This window comes from Oryctolagus cuniculus, chromosome 5 (assembly GCF_051225735.1).
Source record: "Oryctolagus cuniculus isolate XC-2025 breed Fujian yellow rabbit chromosome 5, ASM5122573v1, whole genome shotgun sequence".
NCBI lineage: Eukaryota > Metazoa > Chordata > Mammalia > Lagomorpha > Leporidae > Oryctolagus > Oryctolagus cuniculus.
Window position 1 is genome coordinate 8,911,707 of NC_142871.1, and position 11,790 is coordinate 8,923,496.

At 54.7% G+C, this 11,790-nt stretch overlaps 1 pseudogene; it reads left to right on the forward strand.

Moving 5' to 3' along the window:
* Positions 1–9,479: 9,479 nt before the first annotated feature.
* On the forward strand, positions 9,480–11,310 carry LOC138849766 (uncharacterized; annotated as a pseudogene).
* The last annotated feature ends 480 nt before the right edge of the window (positions 11,311–11,790 follow it).

An 11,790-nucleotide genomic window follows, 5' to 3' on the forward strand; every position in this document is an offset into this window, starting at 1 on the left:
ATTCTAGATGACGGAATCCAGCGCTGCCCTTGCCCAGTAGGAAGCTCCGTCTACACCGAATAATGAACAGTCCCCACAACCCCCGACTCTGCCCCAATGCCGTAACAGGGCTCTTCCGGGGGCCAGGCCAACACACGGTGAGTCTTATGGGAACACTGTCTCCCCAGAACCCAGCAGGCAGGACTGAGGTCTGGATGGGGACAGTTCAACTCCTTGAGCACCCGCAGAAAGTCCCTCCTCTCTAGAACCTGTGAAATGCCCCACTCAGCAGCAGGCACCCCACCCTGAGGTTGCCCCTCTGTGTAATTCGTATCCATACGCACTGGTTTTTGAGGATCCACCATGACTGGTTTTTATTTTACAGCTCTACAGTCTGCTTCAAACTTTATTCTCTTGAACACATAAAAAATGCATCATATGCTCAATGGGAGAAATATTTTATTGATATCTATGAAGCTGTTTTAAAATAAAGCTGGGGGGGGCCTTATGGCATAGCAGATTAGCTGGCAGTGCCGGCACCCCATATGGGCACTGGTTCCAGTCCCGGCTGCTCCACTTCCAATCCAGCTCCCTGCTAATGCTCCTGGGAAAGCAGTGGAGGATGGCCCAAGTGCTTGGGCCCCTGCACCCACATGGGAGACCTGGAAGAGGCTCCTGGCTCCTGGCTTTGGACCAGCCTAGTTCCAACGATTTAGGGAGTGAAGCATTGGATGGAAGATTTCTCTCTCTTGCTCGCTCTAACTCTGCCTTTCAAATAAATAAATAAATCTTTTAAAATAAATAAATGAATAAATAAAATAAAGTTGAGGGGGTGGAGTTGTGGTGCAATGGGTTAAGCCACCACATCCTCACACCACATCCCATACCACAGCACTGGCTCAGGCCCCAGCTGCTCCACTTCTGACCCAGCCCCCTGCTAATGCGCCTGGGAAGGCAGCAGATGGTGGTCCAGGTATCTGAGCCCCTGAAGCCCATTCAGGAGACATGGATGGAGTTCCTGGCTCCTGGCTTCAGCCTGGCCCAATCCCAGCTATTGTGTCCATTTGTGGAGTGACCAGTGGATGCAATGTTCCTCCCCTTCTCTGTGTCAACCTGCCTTCCAAATAAATAAATCTTTTTTAAAAATACTAACCTAAAGCTGGATTGTTTCCACTGAGAACAATTCGACCAGTACTTTTTTAAGCTCTATTAATTTATTTGAAGGGCAGTGTAAGAGAGAAAGAGGAATAGATAGAGAGAAAAAAAGATCTTCCATCTGCTGGTTTACTCCCTAAAATGACTGCAACAGTTAGAGTTGAGCCAGGCTAAGCCAGGAGCCAGGAGCTTCATCCAGATCCCCCACATGGATGCAGGCACTCAAGTACTTGAGCCACCATCCATTGCCTTCCCAGGCGCATTAGCAGGGAGCTGGACCCAAAGTGGAGCAGCTGGGACTGGAATGGGCACTCCAGCATGGGGATGTGGGTGTCTCAGGTGGCAGCTGCACCCACTGCACCACGACGCCCTCCACGGTTTTATAAACTGCCTCCCCCCGCAGTGCACGGCACCTCCAACCCCATGGCACCTGTGAAGGTTCGGAGGATCTGTGAAGCCCCGGCTGGTTGATTAACAACCACCCCAACAACATCGCCCTGTCGGCTCTGTTGGACTCCGTGGCTGGCAGGGGCCAGTCCCTCTGCTAGTTTCACTCAGGCTCACCCAGACAACACTCAGCAGGAGTGCAGCCAAGGTGGAAAGTCCGGGGTAGCCTCACCCACGATCTGAGGGCTGGCGTTGGCTGTGGCCCGGGGGCCTCTCGTCTCTCATCCTCCGGGCGGCTGGCCCGGCTTCCTCACGTGGCCGTCTTGGGGCTGCGTTTGAGACAGAGCAAAAGTGGAAGCTGCAAGGCCAGCAGGGAGGGGCCCGGGCTCCGGCGCTCACACAGCGGTTCTTTGGCCACGCACTGCCAGTCATGAGACCAGCCCAGCCTCAAGGGTTGGGAAGTAGACCCCATCTGTCCATCTCTGGATGGGAGAGGCTGCAAACAGTTAAGGCCACATTGAGTGACCCATGAAACCACAGCAGATTCAACACCACCCCAACATCCTCACCTGGCGGGGAAGCAGTGCTCCCGAGATGGATGGTGCTCTTCAGTGGGGGGAAACCGGGCCCAGCCCCCACCTGCAGCAGGGTAGGCGGTATGCACCTGCTGCTTCTACAATCCACTGCTGCCTGTGGTTGCCATGGTAAAGGATCCAAAGTCACAAGACTGCCAGATCCATTTACCCAGAGAAGTGCTGCTGGGGTCACTGTTGTCAGCGTAGCTGCACACGGGAATTCTCTAGAGGGACTTCGTTAAAACACTGATGTCTGGTCTTAGCCCCAGAAATTCCACTTTGACTGGTCTGAGACACAGCCTGGGCACTGGGGGATTTTTAAAATCACCCCAGGGGATTCTCAGGCGCAGCAGACTGTGAGGACTGGTGTTTGAACTTGAAACTGACGTTTCTCATTTGGCAAGAGACCTCAGCCAAAGCCTCATGCGCTCTGTCCACCTGGTTGTTTGTGTGTGGCAAGCATGTATGTGTAGAAAAAGCACACACACACACACTCACACGTGCTTGTCCATGATGGTGGAGGAAGCTCGGCAGTGTTCAGGGACCTTCCCGGGGCCGCTGGTGGGAAGCCGAGCCCTCCTAGCAAGGGGCAGGGGCCCGTGGCCCCACAGCCAGCCCCCGGGCGCAGGACAAGTGGAGCGGTTTGTGGTCCATTTGGTTTCCTCAACCCAGGGATGCTGAGAGTGAGTCATCGAAGGGGAAATACTGCATTTATTTGAAAAAACAAAATAGCAAAGTCGGATCTTGGGACTCAAACCAAGGAAGCCAAGCAGGAGGTGCTTACTCGTGCTACTCAGCAACAGTTCTTGGAGTTATTCCATATCTGTATCTATATCTATATCTGTATCTATATCTATATCTATCTAACTATCTACCTATGGCAGAGACAGAGTAAGTGACATCTTCCATCGACTGCGTCACTCCCCAAATCCCAGCAGCAGGCTTGGGATTATTCTGAACACAAGAGTTCGGATGATTCCTTTCAAGAAGCCCCCAGCTCTGCACTGGGGAGATGGGGAGGAGCACAGGGATCGGGGGCTGAGAGGCATCCAAAGACCCAACCAAAGCAGACGTCCGCCTGCTGATGGGAAGCCGTCCTCTCGCTCTGCAAAGCGAGCGCCTGCAGACCTCACACTGGGCCCCTGGGCTTTGTCTCGAGGTGTTAAAATGAGTTTCTCCTTTTTAAGGAGCTGCATTCTAATTTGGGGGACGAGACACGAGTGTGGGAACCAGCAAACAACTGTGGAAGAATGCAGCAAGTGTTTCAAAAGTGACGAGAAGTGAACCAGTCCACTGCTGGGGTGCAGGAGGAAAGCACACCTGTAAGGCACCCTCTGATGATGCTCGACCAGGAGGCCTTCAAAGAGTGTGTGTGCATGTGTGTGTGTCTCTGTGTCTGTGTGTGCATGTGTGTGCATGTGTGTCTGCATGTGCATGTGTGTCTGTGTGCATCTGTGTGCGCATGTGTGTCTGTGTGCATGCCTGTGTACTCATGTGTGTCTGTGTGTGCATGTGTGTGTATGTGCCTGTGTGCATGTGTGTGTGCATGTGTGCATATGTGTGTGCATGCGTGTCTGTGTGTGCATGTCTCTCTGTGTGTGTATGTCTGTGTGTGCATGTGTGTGTGTGAGTCTGTGTGTGTGCCTATATGTGCATGTGTGTCTGTGTGTGCATGTGTGTGTGTGTCTCTGTGTGTACGCACGCAGACCAGCTGCACGGTGACACTGGGGACTTCGTAGAAACACAAGCTTGCAGGCGCTTCCCCACACCTGTCGAATCAGGTGCTGTGGGGTGACGCCCACCTTGGGTGCTGGAATGAGGCCTCTGGGTGATTCTGGGATGTTCTCACGTTGGAGCAACACCACACTGCAATGTGAAAAATGGTTACTGCCTGGGTTTACTGAGACTCTCACGGGGGACACGAGGCAGGGCAATGGCATCTGGGCTCAGCTGTCCGTCAACATGTGTGGGGTTAGGAAAGATGCAAGAAATTTCAAGAAATCTAAGGGGGCCCGTGCTGCGGTGTAGCTGGTAAAGCTGCCACCTGCAGTGCTGGCATCCCATATTGGTGCCGGTTCGAGTCCCAGCTGCTCCACTTCCCATGCAGCTCCCTGCTATGGTCTGGGAGAGCAGTGGAAGATGGCCCAAGTCCTTGGGCCCCTGCACCCACATGGGAGACCTGGAAGAAGCTCCTGGCTCCTGGCTTCAGATTGGCCCAGCTCCGGCCATTTCGGCCAACTAGGGAGTAAACCAGCAGATGGAAATCAGTCTCTCTCTCTCTCTCTCTCCGTATAACTCTGACTTTTGAATAAAAATAAATAAATCTATTTTTAAAACATCTGTCTAGAGGTATCTAGTGTCTCACAGGATGTTCCATGAGCCAAAGGCAGGAGGAAGAACCCTGTGATTCTTTTTCCTGTGGGAGAAGCCCAGGACTGGTGAGTGGGCTGCCGGGAACACCCCAGAGGCCAGGGCACCTCCCAGTGCAGGTGGCTCCCCAGGGGGACAGGGCTGAGCAGTTAGGAATGGAGGTGAGCAAACCTCGCTCCACGGCAACGTCCCGGGCACCACCCTCGGCTCATTCCCCAGCACCCGCCATTCTCCGTGGAGGCTGCACCAGGCTCACCCAAATCCTTGGCTTCCTCTTGTCCTCTCTGTTCCAAGTTTTTCCACAGGCGGGGCTGGGGGCACTTTTTCCTGCCAAGGGCCATGTAGATATCTGTACCATCACTTGCAGGCCATACACAATTATCAACTTGAAAATTAGCTGGTTGGGGGGCCGATGCTGTGACCTAGTGGGTAAACCAGGAGCTTCATCCTTTTTCTCCCACGTGGGTGCAGGGGCCCAGGCGCTTGAATCATCCTCTACTGCTTTCCCAGGCCATTAGCAGGGAACTGGATCAGAAGTGCAGCAACTGGGACTCGAACCGGCGCCCATGTGGGAGGCCAGTGTTGCAGGCAGAGGCTTACCTGCTATGCCACAGCGCCGGCCCCCAGATTTTTACAAATGCCACGCGTGAATTTTGCAGGTTCCTATGAAAGAACTCCTTTCTTGTTACCCAATTACCCTGCAGCAAGCTCACGGTCCGGCTGGCCATCGTCCCACTGTGACACTGCGTTGTCTGTGGGCAGTTTTTCAGAACACGGGACGCCCGACCCTCAAGGGAGGCACGCGATTCCCTGGAGCCTGGCCGGGTGTCCTGGCAGCCTGTGTCGTCAGCAGGGCAGGGCCTAACCGGCTCATCTCAGGATGCCTTATTTTCTATTCTTCACCTCGATCTCCATAAGCGGGGAAGGTCGCTTAAAAAGAACGTTCTGTTCAGACTTCCTTGAAGCCAGCTCTCCACATACACAGAGTTCTTCAAGTCTGAGTCTACACTGAGGCGATCCTGTATCACAGCATGAAGCTAAATTTATTATCACGAAGGTCTGAGAGGCAGCTTTGCAATACGTGCACATGGCACCAGAGAGAGGCAGGCGACATGTGGGGGCCCCACGCGGGGGCACTGGACATCATCTCGAGGTCAGACCTCTGGGGGGGGGGCAGGTGGCCCTCGTGCAATGACCAGAGCGAGCGACAAGCTGGCTGGAGCACAGATTTTTTTTTTCCTGCCAAGAATGGAAAACAGCCTCCGAGGCGCTGGCCTGGGTCGGCTCTGGCCCAGGCTGCACACACACCTGCCCTCCTCTCGCTACACCTCCAGGAGCCGCCAGACACCCAGAGACTTTCCCAGAAGTTTCTTAGGGGACAGCCAGGCCAGGAGTCTTGCTGCTCATTGACCATACTCAAAGGCACCACAAGAAAGAGACTCGGCAGGCCGGGAATTGCAGACACTCACGGGGGCCTGGGCCAGTGGGAGCACGCATCAGACATCAGCTGACTCCCCAGCTCCCGCGTCCTTTATCCTAAGTCCTGGCCTCCAGGGCCCCCTCAGCCTCCCCTGTGTGGGGAGCACGGCCCTGGGGACAGTCAGGCATCAGAAACTCCCACGGCAGATGGAACTTCCAGCTGAGACGGGCCTGGGGGGCACTGGCTGTGCAGAGGGCAGCGGCAGGTGCACAGCAGCACAGGCGTGGTCATGGCTCCCAGGCTGCGGACAGGAGTCTCCAACCAGGAGTCCTCCAGCTGGGTCCTGGTGCGTCAGGTCCACGGAACCCGGAAGCCCAGGCGTCCGACTCAGGGGACGCTGCAGCAGGTGGGCAGGCAGAGGGGTCCTCCCAGCATCAACCCAATCCCATAGATCAGTCACTGCTCCACGGTGACAGCACTGAGACCTGGCTCTGCGGTGCACAAATAGTCAAAAATAAAAATAAAAAAAAGGCTACGTAAGGAAGGGGCTGTATTTGGCACAGTGGTTAAGCCGCTGCTTGGGACACCTGCGTGGTGTCCTGTGTTGAGTTCCTGCTCCACTTCCAATTTCACCTTCCTGCTACCGCACTCACTGGGAGAGAGCAGCAGATGACTCAGGCACATGGCTCCCCGTCACCCACACGGGACACCCGGCCCAGCCCCAGCGTAGCAAGCATCTGAGGAGTAAGCCAGTGGATGGGAGAGCTCTGTCTGACCGTCTGTCTGTCTGTTTCTCTCTCTGCCTTTCAAATAATTTTTTGAAGTCATTTAAGGCTAAGCCAATAAATTTAAAACTCAGGAAGCATCAACTGCATGAGATTTCAATGTTTCCATGTGACCGCACGATCTTGGTAAGGAAAGCAATTGAAGTATAGTAAACAGCTGCTATATGCAGGATACCATGTTAAATGTTTGTAGGATGAAAGATGAAAATTGGTCTGCATTTTCTAGGGACTCAGCTCAGCAGGGCGACTCTGAAAGGGCCAGGGAAGGGAGTCTAAGCCCATCTCGAAGAGGCCCCCTTGGAGGAGGAGGGACCTGGGCCAGACTCCAAGGCAAAGACGAGATCCCCAAAGAGGGACGGGGAGGGGATGGCGTCGCAGGAGGCGAGGACAGAGACAGCAGCAGACTGTGGAACGGGGCGGAAGACAGACAGAGGAAAGACTCATTCCCCCAGTTCTAATTCATCGCTTGAACTTTCTAGAAGATCAATCTACTAATCACCGGGTGGTCCCGGAAGGGAAAGTGGGCTGGGAAGAAGAGACCGATTCTCAGTGGTGTGTCCTGCCAGCGGCTCCAGTCTTGCTCACCCCAGGCAGCACGGGGTGGGAACCACACCTGGAGGTCGGGAAGAAGCAAAGAGCTCCCTCGAACCCAGCACTCGCGGTGTGGGAGTCACAGTCCCGCGGTTCCTAGAGATTCAACCCCGGAAGATGCAAAGCCAGAAGTTTGGATGCTGTCTGATGTGACCAGGAACCAAACGACGCGAGAGGCACCTCTCAGGTGAGGTCTCCCCCAAGATGACCCAGCAGCAGCCACACAAGCTCCTCTCCGTGTTCTGAAGACTTGTCACGCAGGACAGCAAGAACTCGCCACGCCGAGGGATCGGGCAGGGAGGCCAGACCACGCGAGAAGAGAAGCCGATCCTGCCGTCTTTTTGTGATCCGGGGCCTGACCCCTTCCATGCTGCACGTGACATTTACAAACGTCTCCAGCGATGTTCAGAAAACCGCCATCAAAACTATGCCTCAGTACGCAGAATTCGGGGTGCGGGACACTCAACATTTAATGAATCGGTGCGTTTTGTGGAAAGCCTCCGTTAGCAGCTGGTCCCCGCGGGAGGCTCAGGAGGTGGCCCCTGGCATTAGGGTAGCCCTGTCTGTGTCTGGTTCCCATGTGGACAGAGAGCTGGGGGCTGTAACCTCTCTCCTCTGTTGCTGTGTTTACTGCCGACTTTTGATATCGGAGGGCTCAGCACCTCCCTTGGTTGCTAAGGCAGAGCCCGTAGGTGCACAAGGACTCCTACATAAGTGGAAAATCTGCCAATGTAACTGCTTCTGCAGGTCACTGGGGCTCTTAATGATGTAAATTATTTTATATTGATTATTAAGGGAACTGACAAAGGGAGACCGACGATTCGGATCATGCCCTACCTCTGGCTCCCTCTGCTACAACCGAGATACGAGGTGAGGACCCATGGTCTCCATTTATAAATGAATGCCCTGAAGGGCTGACCCTGGGGAAAAGCCCGGAAGGCGTCCTGGACTTAGGACCCAAAGACCGAGGAGCTGACACAGCCGTTGGAGAGGTCACCGACCCGTGCAGCCCCCGTGTCTCACCTGGAAGGACAGGTCCTGCCAGGCGTTGTGCTGTTACCTACCCAAGGGTGTGGGGAGCAAACCGGACTAGACTGAGTTACTGGAATTAAGACTTATTCTATGCATCTGCTCTCCCACAATATGGCGCTGGGAGAGAAGTAAACAGCTTCCGCACAGCTGCCTCCAGTTCAACCAATAAACTGTAGGACTTGCTACTGATTGGAGGAGAGCAGCGTACTCGGCGTGTGGGCAGCCGAGTTGGGATTGGCGGAGGAGGACTATAAAGGAGGAGAGAGACGGCATGCACCAGGAACATCTAAGGGGAACATCTAGCTGAAGGAACACCTGTGCAGCCCCCCAGAAAGCCGGCCGGCGGTGTGCCGCTCCCCTGCGGAAGTGGGGAATGTGGCCAGGGGGAACTGCCCTTCCACGGAGGTGGAAGGGATAGTAGCCAACCCGGGAAGAACCAGCAGCAAACCCGGGGAGGGCCGAGCAGACGAAAGAACAGCGCAGGGTCCTGTGTCGTTCCTCCACGAAGAGGGGGAGCGACACAAGGGAAGGAACCTGAAATACCTAGCAGTCTCCAACAGGTGTGTGGGTGCTAACCCACCCCTTCTCACCCCACACCAGCCCAGGCATCGCTGAATGCAAGAGAACGTTACCTGCTAGGATGGTGAAGGCACTGAAGTCGTTTATTTCAAAAAGAGAAGCTGTTTGGGCCAGCGCTGTGGTAGAGGGTTAAGCCTCTGCCTGCAGTGCCAGCATCCTATCTGGGTGCCGGTTCGAGTCCCGGCTGCTCCACTTCCTATCCAGCTCCCTACCAAAGCACCTGGGAAAGCAGTAGAAGATGGCCCCAGAGCTGAGACCCCTGCACCCATGTGGGAGACCCAGAAGAAGCTCCTGGGTCCTGGCTTGAGATTGGGGAGAAAACCAGAGGATGGAAGATTCATTCTCTCTCTCTTGCTCGCTCGCTCTCTCCCCTCTCTGCATCTCTGCCTTTCAAATAAATAAATCTTTTTAGAAAAGAGAGAGAAGTTGTTTCGCTTGTTTGCTTGGGGATGGGATAATGGTAGGGAAAAAGAGCAGAGAAACCTGAAAGCTGGAGCTCCTGGACCAGAATGAGAATTCACAGTGGACATCCTTGGGAGGCAGGCTCCACTCTCACAGAACCAGGAGTCTTCTGCCTGGCCAGGCACAGCTTTCAGGGGACCGGCAATGTCCTTAGTACTGGAGGACCTCATGAACACCTTGGAGAGACGGCTGTGCAGGGGATGCCACCGAGCTGAAAACGTTAGGGTAGGGCTGTGATGCCAGGATGCCAGGTGCCCGCTCAGCTCCCGGTGTTGGAGGGCACCCAGGTAGTGTCCCATAACCCAGTCCCAGATGAAGGGAAGGTGAAGGGGAAGGAAGAAGAAGAGGAGCCTAGATTCTATAAGACTCGCAGCATTTGCATTTACATCATTTCTTCCTTTGTAAGCTGACCAACGTTTCCACAGTGCCGTTAACAAACACACGGCCCTGTACTCAGCTTTACAAAATAATTGTTGCTGGGGCTGGGGCTGGGGCTGTAGCGAAGGGGGTTAAAGCCCTGGCCTGCAGCTCAGGTATCCCATATGGGCACTGGTTCGAGTCCCAGCTGCTCCACTTCCTATCCAGTTCTCTGCTGTGGCCTGGGAAAGCAGTGGAGTATGGTCCAAGTCCTTGGGACCCTGCATCCACATGGGAGACCCGGAAGAAGCTCCAGGCTCCTGGCTTCAGATCAGCTCGGCTCTGGCCGTTGCAGTCATTTGGGGAGTGAACTAGTGGAATGGAAAGCCTCTCTCCCTCTCTCTCTCCCTCTCTCTCTGCCTCTACCTTTCTCTGTAACTCTGTCTTTCAAATAAATAAAATTAAAAGGAGGAGCACTACCACCTCGGCCACATGACCACCCTGACCACTCTCATCACCGTGGAAGACACGACTTGAGCAGAGGTGCTCCCTGCAGAGAATCGCCTTCGGGACATTTTGAAAGCTGCGGAGAGACGCCCGATTTCCAGGCTCAGATGTCTGTGGAAGCACCAGAGCACACAGCGACACTGGATGAGATGCGCCTGCGGCCCGTGGTCTGGGGCGGCACGGCTGCGGAACTCAGTTCCCGAAGCTGAAATGTCGGCTGCGTTGGTTCGGCGCAAGTGGCTCGTTACACACGCAACCCTCACCACCGCCCAGTCCAGATCTAGGAGATGGAGATCAAATATATAGGAACGAAGATTTATTAGATGAAATAAAACACCTTAAAGAAGAAATCAAGAAAATGACGAAAAAAAATCCAACTATGAGACATCAGCTTGCAACTCGGTGTAACGGCCACCGAAAATCTAAAGAGGAAAAGTGCACAGACGCTGATAAAGACACCCGAACTCCCTGGAGGATCCCTCCCCAGGTACTGCAGCCTTCCAGCAGCCTCCCAGACCCACAGCCCACGGCCAGGGAACACGAAGAGAGCCGCACCGACCGAGGCCCGCGGTGAACGCGCAGCCCGGGGCACGCAGCAGGGCATCGCACCCCTGCACGAGAGATTCACGCACAGCTGACAGCAAGAAAGCAGCTGCGGTTTGGAAGACCCGCCTTTCTCGTGAAGCGCACGGTTCATGATGGATGTGGCTGAGAGCACGGCTTCTGAAGCGAACTTGAACTTGAACGTGACCATGAATGCTCAAGAGCCTGACCATCTGGCAAAAAGTCCACCTCGTGACATGCAGTTTGTAGCTACTCCTCTCCAGACTGCTCCCCAGCCAAGTATGGGACCGGCCTGAGAGAGCTGGCCAAGGCCAGTCTCCACCAGGGGGCCACCCTTCTCAGCCCAGGTCTTTGCCGCTTGTAAAGCCATCCATTCTGAAGTCTTGGGCACCTCCTCCAGACTCGGGATCATCTCCAAGTCTCCAAGTCGGACTCCTCCCACTTGTAGGAAGTCACCGATAACCGCACCACGTCATTCAGCAGAACTTCAGCCAACATCCAGACCAGCAAACCTTGCAAGGAATCCAAGAGTGCAAGCTCCGCCCCTCCCTGCGCTTTCAAACAGAAACAAGTGAGCACCCCTCCCCCCCCCCCCCCCCCCCCGCCCCGAACGCAGCCTCAGAACTTCCCGGCCAAGACCGGCATCCCAAGGCCACTCACGCGACAAAAAGAAATCGGGCAGAATCCAACCGAATGGCAACTTGCATTCTGGGGATTGTTTGGCCTCCAAGCGTTAGTCTCATCTTCCTAAACCAAAGATACAGCAAGTACATAGCCATCACCTGCCGCTGCGTGCTCTGAAACCGTCTTCTGTAACAGCTTCTGTAGAGTTCACTGACAGTGGAGGTGCCATCGAATACCCAGGAAACACACAGAACGTCCTCCTTGCACACGGTGGACCCGGATGAGCACCTCTCCAACCACGTGGCCGCAGGAGCCCCTGACAAAGCGACAGCTCTGCAGCCCTGCATCCGTGCAAGCCGTGTCTGTCACTATGTACAAAGGAGAAGCTGAAGCTAAGATCATT